At 45.6% G+C, this 13,127-nt stretch overlaps 1 protein-coding gene across 1 annotated transcript in view; it reads left to right on the top strand.

The window, feature by feature from the left end:
• Positions 1-13,127, top strand: part of Cdh13 (cadherin 13) — a 959,427-nt gene that overhangs the window by 848,662 nt on the left and 97,638 nt on the right. The gene's annotated exons all lie outside the window — the stretch shown is intronic.

Raw genomic sequence — 13,127 nt, forward strand, 5'->3', positions numbered from 1 at the left:
ACTCTATACCTTATATATTGAGTCTCTAACTTGAGCCAGAGCTCAACAATTCAGGTGACCTAGCTAAGTCAGCTCTGAATACAACCTGTCTCTGTGTCCTGAGCGCTGGGATTGTAGGCTGCCGTCCATGCCCACCCAGGTTTCATTTGGATACTTGGGATCCAAACACATGGCAAAAAAAACCTTATGTCCTAGGAAGAGAGGAAAGTAGACATGAAGGTCAAGACTTGCCAGCTCAGAATGGAAATGTTGATCATTTCAAAGTCAGGACTGTCTTGGATAATGTCTAAGAAGGTGTTGCCTAGTATGAACTTCTACACATATGAGTGTGTCCCACAGTGGGGTCGCAGGTGTACTTGTTGGAAATGTGTATTTTCCATTTTTTTTAACATAGTGTTACTTGTTGTGGGTAGAGTACTTTTCTCTCGGCTTCAGAGAACTGTTTAACAGTGGAGCTGTGATCCATTACATATAACAAGACATGCAACCGTCAAGCAGACGGTGCACAGGCAATGGCAGCGGCACTGCCATTTCAACTTCTGTCTTACTTTTCCATTGTCATGACAAAACACCATGACCAAGGTATAGAACAAAGCACTTCATTCGAGGCTCTCGGTTCCCAAGGGTTAGCACATGACTACCATGGTGAGGTGATGCTGGAACAGAAGCTAAGAGCTCACATCCTTACCACAAGCACTAAACAAAGAGAGCTAACTAAGAATGGCTTGGGCTTTGAAACCTCAAAGCCTGTCCCTAAGGAGGCACCTTCTCCAACAAGGCCATGCCTCTTAATTCTTCCTAAACAGTTCCACCAACTGGAGACCAAGCATTCAAACATACGAGCCTATGGAGGCCATTTCATCCTAACCACCAACGCTTCCAAAGAAAGACTTCTGATTTCTCCCCGGAGCTTAGTAGATGTTCAACTAACTCTAGCTGACCAATTTATATTTCCTGTCAATCTCAGGTCTTGGGGGCAGAGGTAAATCAGTTTCTTGCTAATTTTAATACACTGTGTTTGCAAATAAGTTTCAAGGATTTAAAACCAAGTATCAATCTTTTTCATCATTTAGTAAGCCCATTTAATTTTCAAATCATATCTTAAGTTGATGATCAGTAATTTAGATTTAAGAAATAAAATTTTGCAATTTTAATATTTTTATTAATTTTTTGATAATTTAATACTTTGTATTTGGATCAAATTCACCCCACACTTGTCCTTATTACTTCTCCCAGATCTACCTCCATATCCCCCAACTTGGTGCCCCCCTTTTTAATAACAACTGAGTCCAGTTTGTGCTATCTATATGCTCAAGGATGTGAAGCCATCCATCAGAGGCCACACCCTTAGAGAAAACTGACTCTCCCATCCCTAGCAGCCATCAACAGCCAAGAGCCCCTCAACCAGTGGTTGGGGATGCTGAGCTACCCCCTCCCTGTTGGAATGTTGACTGGCTCCATCTTGTGCAACCTGAGTTCTTCCCACATACATATTTTGTGGTCAAACCACAACATTACAATATGTATGTAATATTATGTATGTATGTAATATGTAATAAGGCCATACAACGTCACTCTGGTCCGCTAGCTGAAAAACAAGAGCAAACAAGACTCGAAGAAAGCCCCAGTTTTTTCAGAGGGGTGAGGCTATCCAGTGGACCCAGAGATCTGGACAGACACATCAGTCAGGCAGCCTGTGATGTGGCGTCTAATTCCCAGGGTCTGGGACATGATATCCCAGAAGTCTTACTTTCCCGGTGCCTTTGGCTTTTTCAATATGAAGGTATTGTCTTTAACTACCTAGCGATGCCTCATAATTTTTTCCTCTCCCCTGTTGGCCTTCAGATTCTCCAGGGCTTCATCGCACCTTAGATAGGTAGCATCGCTTTCTACAAAAAGATGAAAACAAAAGATCCAACTTTTCCTCCAGCACAGTGGATTCTTTAGATTTTGTTTTATATGATTGATAGCTGGGAGCCTGCTCCGCCTTCAGAACACACGTCCCTATTGGACAACTTGTGTAAATGCTAAAGATTATTGTCGCGTTGTAGAAAATCTCTATCAAGCTTCTGTTGTGTATATGAGTTGTGCATTTTCCAGTGGTCCTGTGTAATAGCTAATCTTTGCATTGACGCCACTTGGCAGCCAGGCTGTCATCCGTGGCCCTGTTTTGTGACCTGTTACGAGTTCTGTGTTGTCTTTCCTGACGTGAGTGTGATGAGCCGAGTTGCCCAGAGTGTAAATCTGTTTCTAATGTGTTTATGACAGCATCCCCCTTCCCCACCGCATTTAGCAAACAATGAAGGAGCCATTTCCTGTCTGGTGTGGAATATCTGCTTTTTCCCTCACAGAATTGGCTGAGGCCGGAGGACAGGGGTTTATTTCATCTCTAACTTTATCACTTTTGATCCTCCATCTATTACGGTTTTATTAGTAGCAGGTTTATTGAGACATTATTCATGAACCATAGAGCTCATCCTTTGATGATGTGCAAGTCATTGGATTTTAATACATTCACAAAACCATGTGGCCATAACTGCTCTCTGGTTTAAGAACATTTTTTGTGTTACCCCTCGAAGAAATCTTCATCATCGTCACTCACTCCCCCAGCCTCCTAACCCCTTACGTGGCAGCAATTTTGCTCTCAGTCTCTAAGGATTGGTTATTCAGGACATTTCACATCAAGAGAACCCTGTAGTATTCTTTGTGATTGGCCTCTTTGCTTAGCATGTTTTCTAGGTTCATTCTTGTTGTAGGGTCAATGCATGCTTCTTTTATGACTAAATAATACTCCACTATGGGCTAGATCTCATTTTGTTTAGCCATTCATTTATCCAAGGGCATTTTCAATTGTTTGGGTACTCTAAGTAGACTGCTGTGAATACTCACATACAATCCATATTTTTATCTGAATTTTCTCTTTCATAACTTTTATTGAATTTATTCTTTGACAATGTCGTAACATGTTTATGATGAATGATCCTTGGTCCTCTCACACCCACCCTCTCTCATCTCTTCCACACCTGTCATCCTTCCCCTCCTCCCCTTCAATATGCCTTCTCCCACATTCATTTTGTTTTGTTTTGTGAGCCGCTGAGTTTAGCCCAGGGCATCTGTGGGACGTGGGTTTCAAGATCCCAACTGGAGATAGTGGCTGCCCCTTCCCATCTACCAACATTCGGAATTTCAGGTCACAGGGGTTTGACCCTAGGGTGAGCCCCTCCCTGATCCATGAGAGACTGATGATGGGCCCAGTCTTGAGCAGGCCCAGCCCAATTGCTGCACACCATGTTTATAAGCTGGAGATGGTGTTTGCAAGCCCTTCTCCCCATTCCCTAGCTCTTAAGTCCTTTCTGCCTCCTCTTCCTCAGTGTCCCCTGAGCCTTAAAGGGGATGGCAGAGATGTCCTGGTAAGAGCTAAATTCTCAATTGTCACATGTGTTCAACACCTGGAGCTATCCCCCAGGGTTCCTCACAAACAGAAGCTTCTAGATTTTCTTTCTATTTCACAGTGTCTAGACTGGAAAACGAAGTCGCCCACAGAATCCCTCCAAACTAGCCACCTGAAGTCCCTCCCTTGTTTTATCGAGGCATTTCAAAATGTGTAGGTGCACTCAGTATGGCTTACCCAAGAGACACCATCTTCAGAATAAACACAGGACTGTCGCAGAGGTCAGTACATCCAGCCTGGGTGACTGAACTTTTGACCAACGACACAAACTACCACCATAAAGTAGAACAGGACCCACATCTTGGAAGCTTCCCCCTGCCCCAAGTACCCACTGCACCTCTGTCCCCTGGCACCATTCTCTTCCTAGGTTTCCTCTTTTACAGCAGATCTCTCATGAACAGCTTTGGCGACGTTCCTCTGCCTTCCCACCTAGCCAGAGTCTATATCTGCATGCATTACTGTGCGAATATATTTGATGTACTCATGGACTCTTACGTGTGAACATTTGGGTTGGTTCCTGTGTGGAGTCAGTTTGGGTAGTACTGGGGTTATGACTTTGGGGCCTATGTGAATGCATGTGTGTGATTCTGTTCAGGGTTCACATCTGGCTGCAGAGGTTGAACGCACTTTGTGGATATAGCAGGACTCTAAGGCAGTTATCTGGGTTTATATTGGACCAGCCCATGAGAACTGCAGATGCTGCGCTGCTGTTGGGCTGCTGTGCAGAATTCTTGGTCTACTACTCTCCATTTGGGGTTGTGCTTATTGTCAGTCTGTTTAGCCTCCCTGGCCTGTTTGCAGTGGTGTGTCACAGTGGCTACATTTGAATGTCTCGGGTGAGCACTGATGTTGACCTCCTTCATTTACCCCTTGGCCATTGGCTTATCTTTGGGGGTGGGGTCTCTAGAAGCTTCTAAATACTTCTTTGTGAGGCCAGAGGTTAATGTCAGGTGTGGTTCTTCAGATGCCATCCAGCTTGCCTTTGCATCAGGGTCTTTCAGTGAACTGGAAGCTCACTAACTATCTATGCTAGCTGGACAGCATGCCCCAAGGATCTCCCTGTGTCTGCTTCCCAGAACTGGGATTACTCAGGTCCTCAATTCAAGTGCCAGGCACTTTGCCCCCTTCTCCCCAGACACCTCTTATAACCTGGGTTATAAGGTCCTGGAGAGACGGTTCAGTGGTTAAATGTGCTTGCTGCTCACTAGGCTTCAATATAGCCACAAAATCATGTGGCCATAACTACTATCTGATTTAGGAACATTTTTGTCACCCCACAAAGAAACCTGCACCATCAGCATTCATTTCTCATTCCCCTGCCCCTCAACCCTAGCAGCAATTAATCTGCTATCAGTCTCCAGTGATTGGTTATTCAGGGCGTTGCAGATCAACCGAATCCTGTGATATATAGTCCTTAGTAATCCTAGCACTCGGGAACTGGAGGCAGAAGGATCAGAAGTTTGAGATCATCCTCGGCTACACAAAGAGTGTGGACTACAGGAGACTCTGCATCAGAAAGGAGAGGAAGAGGAGAGAAGGGAACTGAAGGGGAGTGAAAGAAAGTGGAGCAAACTCCCCTTATTTCTCTCTTTTCCAGAAGTCTGGGGTGGTCTATTTACCCAGCCCTCCAAGTTTCTATGCCATCAATGTTAGGGAGGCAGGAGAATCTCTATGAACATGCTAAGTCATGATTTCCCCTAGGAGAGCCTGCAAACCTCCCTGCACCTCTATCTAAACACTGACCACATAATTACACGTTCCCTTCGCTCTGTGGAGACTCACCCCCACAGCCTTATTTCTGAGAAAATCGAACCCACATAAGTTATCTGACTTGGGTAGCTTTCCTGGAGGGTGGAGCCCAAGACATTTTAGCAACCAGATAAATCTCAGAAGATGATTAAATGTTTTTCCAAACAGTTCCCAACTCCCTCTTCCCACGAAGCATTTTATTGCCATTAGAGGGAAATTTGTGAGACTTCTGTCAGGCCTCAGAATCCCCATTTAGCTGACAGTTCTCTGTTGGCTGAGATTTTGAACCAAACCAAACCTGAGCCATGAGGTCTTCCCCAGGCTTTGTGCAGAGTGATGGGTTGACCCAGATGTAGAGAGAAGAGAGGCATGATGGGAATGAAGCATCACACACGAGTGTAAGCCACTTTCTCCTCTGTAAACAGCAGTGTCCCCAGAGCACCTAGGCTCCTGATCTGTCCACTTCCAGGCAAACCCTTCATCTGAGATCTGGCTCAAAAAATAGCATCCTCTGCTCGCCATCCCATAACTGAGGAAGGTTTCCATGAAAACCAGCTGATGCTCTCTCCCCACGCTCACCTTCTGAAGAAGAGGGGAGTTCGTTGCTTTCTTCTCCCACACCAAGGATCATGGGAAACATGGGATCCTCCACTAAATCTAGTATCCAAGCTTCAGAGTTCCTTCAGGCAGGGCAGGGGCTGGATTTCCTGTCACTGCTCTGTGTGTGTGTGTGTGTGTGTGTGTGTGTGTGTGTGTGTGTGTGTGTGATCATTTATCTGTTTGGGGGAGGGTTCATGTTATGATGCCTACGTAGAGGTCAGAGGACGACCTATAGGAATCAGTTTTCTGCTTCCACCATGCGGGTCCTGGGGACTGAACTCAGGTCATCAAGCTTGGCAGTAAGGGCCTGTAAAGGCTGAGCCGTCTCACCAGCCCAGGAGTGGGGGATTTCTTGACCACAAAGAATAAAGAGAAACATTCTCCAAGGAAAAGCCAAGACCTGAGAATAGAAGCCATCTTCCAGACAGGCTCCCTTCGGCTAATGAAGGAGTTGGGGGGTGGGATGACCTCTTCACTCTGTCACAGACTGTCCTCTGGCAGCAGAGTGGCATTGCATAAACTGCTGACACACCCATGCTGACTCTAGACCGTGCTCATGTGTGGTGTAAAATGTCCGGAGTTTTGCAAGTGGGAAAAAAGTCTCTGTCTTGTAGCTTAGTTGCTCCTGGAGGTAGACCAGACAGCCAAGTGATTGATTGCATTAATCAGTCTTTTGTAATTATACCCGTGATGCGTTGAGCCCCACTATCCCTGTGTGAACTCCCATGCAAATATTGTGCCTCCCTCACCCTCTGGTGATGCTCAGAGGGTCAAGAGCAACTCAGTGGCAATAAAAGCCATTTTTCACTCCAGCTGGTAGAGTCTCAGCCCTGAGTCCCCCCCCCCCCCCCCGCGGCACAGTGTCCTCTGCAGACTCCATGCACCTGCCTCAATTCAAAGGCAACATCCTCTCACTAAAAGCAACAACCACGCGGTTTCTAAAGCACCCACCATGTGACTCTGAGAAGGGAGAACTGCTACTAGCAAAATGAATTTGCAGCATGTGAGCGTGAGTTCTTAATGGAGATCCAAGAGCTGCCAGAATGGAGAAGGCCGGAAAGCGGCCTTCCCAACCCGCCTTGTACTGAACCATTTTACAAGTAATGGAGTCTCAGGCCCTGGTGGCTGCAAACACTGCCCACGGGCCACGTTGCCTTCATCCCTGCCAGATGTCAACACACCCTCATGCCACGGTCTGGGCATTCTGTTTCCTTTTACCCTAACTCCTCTCCTTTCCTTTCCTTTGTACCTGCAAAACCCCAGTTTAACCTTCAACATCCAGGTTGTCAATCTCCCAGTTCATTGCTTCTCCCACTCTGTGCCAGCACAAGCTTGACCTCCCGCTCGCTTGGCATTGTCGTGTTGTCGTGACTTGGTTCATCAGGTCCTCACTACATAAGCTCCTGTCCTGGTTTCATTTCTGTCATTGTGATGATAAAAAAAAAAAAACTGGCCCAAAGAGCGGAGAAAGGGTTCATTTTGATAGCAATTCTAAGTTGCAGTCCGTTACTATGAGGAAGCCAAAGCAGGAGCTTAGTCACTCCTTATCCACTGTCAAGAGCAGAGAGAGAAATGCACGCATGCATGCTCACTGGCTCACTTGCTCGCTTGCTTGTGCTCGGCCCTATTGCTCCACTCTTAGGAAGTGTAGGACGCTCCTGCCTAGGGAAGGGTGCTGCCCACAGCGGGCTGGGTCTTCCTACTTTACCACAATCAAGGAAATCCCCCATGGATGATACAGGCCAGCTTGATCTAAACAGTCCTTCACTGAGACTCTTTCCAGGTGATTCCAGGTTGTGCCACGTTGACATTTAAAGCAGACCATGCCTAAGGCCACCTGAGTACGTTGGTAGCTATTAGTAGGCACCTGAACCCTTCATTGGTCTCCATTGTTTACTCTAGCACTAAGCATGGAAGTGACATGAAATGTTTGATTTGGGGTTTTCTTTTGCGATACGAGTCTTACTTTCTATCCTAGTATGGCCTTGAATGTATGGATATCTTCCTGTCTCAGTTTCTCACGTGCTAGGCTAGCAGATGAGAGCCTTTATACCCAAAGAGAGGTGAATTTATTATTCATTCAGAATATATTTATTACAGACTTCATTTTAGCTTCTAGTACGGTGTTAACAATCTTTCCAGTCTGTGCTACGTAGAGTATTGCACGTATATACTTGCCTAAGTCGTACATGATGTTTATTGTGTATTTCTGTCCCAATACACATGCACATAACAGGCACATATCCCCATATAACATATAATATCCCCTTCCAATGTGCCGTGCAACTGCCTGCTTCTGTCACCTCCCTAACCTGGACCACGTCATGGCTAACATTCACTGTCAGTTGCTTTCAGAGTCACCTCAGAGACAGACCTCTGGGCTTATCTGTAAGGGCATTCCCAGAGAAATTCAACGGGGGAGTGAATACTCTCCCTATCAAATAAAAAGGCAGAGAAGGGAGCAGGGGAGCCTACTGAGTGTCTACACCCCCTGCTCAGCTTTCTGTCCTGTGGAGATGTGAGGTGAGGAGTCCCACTTCCGCCTAGGTGCCTTCCCCACCATGATGCGATGTCTACAGTAAACTATGGGCCAGAATAACCCTTTGCCCCCTGAAGCTGCTTCTTGTGGAGTACTTGGTCACTGTATTAACTAACTAGCACCTGGCTTAGCAAGTGGCAGATGCCCGACAAACTGATGAACGGGGGAGAAAGTATAAATACTTAACCGTGAACAAGAGATCATCAAATTTAAAGAATCATGTTAAGGGGGCTTCGGAAAGAATCTCACTCAAGCCAGTGGTTTTACGGGTGATGGGCACCGCTCAGGGCACACGGCAGGTCCCCTACCCATATCCTTGTGGCACAGAAAGCTGCTACAAGTGAATGTGGTGTCCCTTCATCAACACAAGCCCCCAGACCTCTAATTCAGTGTTCCTGAGGTGGGCCGAGAGCCACGCTGCCTAGAGGGACAGCCTTTCTCAGAAGTGAATAAACTCATTGCATAAACTGCCAGAGCCCTGAATCATCCTTCTTATCAGCCAAGGAAGAAACACGAAACAAGAAAATCCAATGTTGATAAATAATACATAAAGGAGTCCTTACAGTGGAGATGCACGGCGCATCCTGTGAGGCTGGAAAAAGGGCGAGAAAAAAAGCCTGCACAGAGCCTCCTCACTTCCAGTTCCTTCTTCTAAGTGAGATTAAACGGAGCAGCCCAGAATTGATTCCAATAAATTCAGCTGGTTGCAAAGCAAGGCCCAGTTCAGTCAGGGACTGAGCATTCTTCCCCAGGCTCCTACAGCGTTTTATTCTCGACGCTGACCTGCCCAAGTCCAAGCTTACGGCATTTTATGAGAACGATCTTTGGTTGTCTTTCTCATTCTTGTCACTGAAGACCCCTGCAAACAGCTCATGGCTTCAGTCAATGGGGGTGGGGGAGGGAGGGAGCACGGCAGCTCACATCATGTCAGACAGGAGACAGAGACGAGCCCTAACAGGACAAGGCCAGGATGAGATGTGATCCCCAGGGACATGCAGTCCAGCAACTGCCTCCTCCAGCCAGGACCCACTTCCACAGTTCCGCCACCTTCTGATCATCTAGTCAGATGTGCATGTGCACATGAGGGTGTGTGTTGTGTGTATGAAACTTACAATGCTGGGTCCCTGTGTTCCTCTTTAAGACCTCTGGTCTCAGGACCAGCCTAAATCTTCCACATCAGTGTGTTGGCTTCCACATCTAAAGTCCTGGATGTCACCTGTTCAAAGGGCAGCCCATTCACAGCCAGACAGCTGGGGAGTCATTCACAGATACCTGTGTATATATATGTGTATATATGTAAGTATGTGTCTACATATATTTTATATGTTTGTATGTGTCTATAGTTATATATAATATTGCATATATATTTATATTTGTTACTACAAATATGTTTGTCTCATACTTATATTGTGTGTGTTTATGTATATAAGCATGTGTAAGTGTGCTCATGTCAATACATGTATTATACACATATGTGTATTCATATATGTGGCTATATATGCACATATATTGGCATGTTATGTATACGTGTTTGTGTATACAGTTTTATATTATGTATATATGCATGCGTTGCATACATGTATTTGTGCATGTATGTATTGTGTTTGAATTGTATATTATGTATCTATACATAGGTATGTGTATGTGTCTATATGTAAGTATGTATATATGTGTGTGTACATGTATGTGTATATATTTATGCCTATATGAAGGTATTTATGTCTCCTATGTAGGTATATATATGTATATACATGTAGATATGTGTATATATCTATGTGTAGGTGTGTCTATACATAGGTTTGTGTGTGTCTATATGTAGGAGTGTGTGTGTGTGTGTGTGTGTGTGTGTGTGTGTGTGTGTGTAAATGTGTGTCTGTATGATAGATCAGGGTTTTCACAGCCTGGGGAGCATGGTCTGCCCTCAGATCTGCTAAGTGCCCTGGAGTCTAAGTCAGAGTGTGGCCTCCTCAGGGTCTGTGTTTTATTCAAAGGTGATGGGCAGAAGCCCCTTCTCCACCAAGAGACAAAGATAAGCGACAGTGGGGTCTCCAGACTTCTATCACCTGCTACAGGTCAGCTTCTAGCTCAGTCCCTTTCCATCCAGACATGCAAGCTGCTGATCACAAAATCAAATTGAACTCACTGCTCCACCTAAAAGCTTTCTACGAACTTAATACTTAGCTATTTTTAAAGAACTTCTTAGCAGTGCGTCTGGGGTTTAAAGTCAGTGGGGAACCTACAATCAGGATTATGGCATTTCCTCTAATATCAACATAGAGCGTATGTAATAAAAAAAAAACCTCAGTACTGTTCGTTGAACGTGTAAATTTTCACAGTAACTGGGTAATCACCGTCCTTTAAGAGCTCTTGTCCTGGTGTTTATGCTGCTGAGTAAAAATGACTTTGCTATTTGCAGCAGGCTAGACTCGTTTCAAATGGGGATGGAATCTGTAACTGCCCCTGTAAAAGAAGTACCAAATTCAAGGCAGAAATAGCGGAGCCAATTCCCTGCATGCCTGTACCTGCACGATTTACCTAAACAGAGATAGCCCAGAAAAGTTCTTGTGAGCCATCTGAAAACCTCTCAAGACCTTTAAAATATATTTTATGGTCAAGATGTTGCCCAATTCTCCCAGGACTAATTCCTATCCAGCCAAGAAAAATTGCATCTTCCCATTTACATTCTAAAGTCTGAACTTTTACTTTATAAATGAATTTTCCCTCCAATGCAGGAAGTACTGGCTGCATTACAAATTTTAATGCTACCATTATAGGATCATAATTTTAAGAACCCGGGGTTCTCCGAGGGCCCCAGCAACGTGGCATCTCTCCACTTTATTAAAATGAATGAGCAGATGTACAATTTATTTCTGCCGAACTATCATCTAAATTCATAAGCTCTTTCTCATGTGTCTGAAATCCACGTTGGATTCCCATCTTCTCGTCTTGGGAAAAAAAAAAACACTACCTCATTTATCACTCTGGGGACATAACTGAAAAGTCGACTCCTCTTGATTCGCTTTGGACCAGTGTCCCCAACGCAATCTACATCCCATCCCTTCAAGGCTACTCACTGAGGATGAAGCAGGGAAACACATGCTTCCATGGAGCCATTTCTCAGACATCTATGTCAAAGACTGACATAAAGTCAGCTGGGCTGACGCCTTCCTGGTGTAGGGGAGCAAGCCTGCAGCAGCCTGGCGTCTGTTCAATCGCATGAGATGGTCTGGAAACCTCACAGTTAAAGTGTGCTGTCGGAAACCCCCCCACAACCTCATTTCTCATGTGCCGATTTTGTCCAAGAGCAGCAATGAACATGTTCAGCTTGGCTTTAAGAGGCAACTCAGCCTGACCCCAAAGACCTCTGTAACGATCTCGGACCCACCCTTCATCTTTCTGTGCATGGCTATCTTCAGGCTGTGTGAACTGAGGCACGAGACTTAGCATCTCTGCGATCTGAGGTTTTCCATCAGATCAAACACAGGGAAGCCTTCCAGTGCCAAGGTCAGTAATTCTTGGCAAGCCCGGTGCTCGGGCATGTGGTTTCATAAAGAGGCCGGTGCAATGATTATGGCATCTCGGAGATGGGTCTCTGCCCCCAGAACAGTTGGGTCGAAATTGCACAGCATCCCCAGTCCTCTCTCACGTGCCTGCTGGCACGCAGAGACGAGAGGAAGTTGCTTTGTATCCAGCAAGGGTAATCAATGAGTGGAAGCTAGAGAAGGCGCAGAATGGAACCCCCAGGTTATCTGGCAGAAGGCTGCCCCAGAAGAATTCTGTTTATGAGATTCTGTCGTAACTGGGCAGTTAACACTTGCCGGCGTGTATAGGTTGGCAAGGAAATCTGCCCTGAATCTCTGAATGCTTCTCAGGTCCATGGGGGCTTTAATAAAATTCTGAGTGCTTGGTTTGGGTTTGCTTTTGCCTTTATTTTTTTTCTTTCAGTTGCTCTATTGCTTGAAGGAAAAACATCATGTTAACTTCATTTGCTTGTGTTCTCTGACCAGCCCATTATTTCAAACACAGACGGTCTTTTTCCCTCTTCCATGTTAGTCAGGAGAGAGAAATTCCTGGCTTTGGAAAGATAAAAATGATGGGGTTCTTTTATTTAGCAAAGACGTAGCTGCACTGGACAATGTCAACAGGGCAGGTCCCAGAACAAGCAGCTATGGCCAGAGAAAGGAGGTGAGAGGGAAGCGGCATGAAGATGACCAGGCCTGCTCCTCCAGAGCCACAAACCACCATTCCCCAGTCTTCTCTGGAAAATACTGCTGAGGGGCCACTTGCGGTGTCTCAGAATGCTTCCTGATGGAGGCAGTTTAAGCATCCACAGTTAGTTAAGGTGACCCCCATCCACCAATGAGCTCGTGGCTCCCTCTGGGTCACAAGGGCAAGGGTCAAGATCACAGACCCCGAGCCTCCAAAAGTGATTCAAAAATGCCATCCTCTGGCCGAGCAAAGTCCCAAGACAAGCTGTCATTGTGACAACTACAATGGCCTTGAGATTCCAGCAAGGAAGCGAATTCTACTGGCAGGTACATGAGAACGCGATGGCCTGGGATTCTTCTTAAAAAATAATGAAGCTGGATCAAGGGCGTGTCAGAAGATAGACTCCAGAGAGAACACAATGTGTCAGAGTGTGGAGAATAAGTCTGTGAAGTGCACAGCCACAAATGAGACTTCGATGTCACACCAACACATATGCACACACTTGCATGTGTATGCACACACATGCACATACATGCACATACATGCACACATGCACATACATGCATTTGCACATATAAA

The sequence above is a fragment of the Microtus pennsylvanicus genome, chromosome 6 (genome assembly GCF_037038515.1).
Source record: "Microtus pennsylvanicus isolate mMicPen1 chromosome 6, mMicPen1.hap1, whole genome shotgun sequence".
NCBI classification, from domain to species: domain Eukaryota; kingdom Metazoa; phylum Chordata; class Mammalia; order Rodentia; family Cricetidae; genus Microtus; species Microtus pennsylvanicus.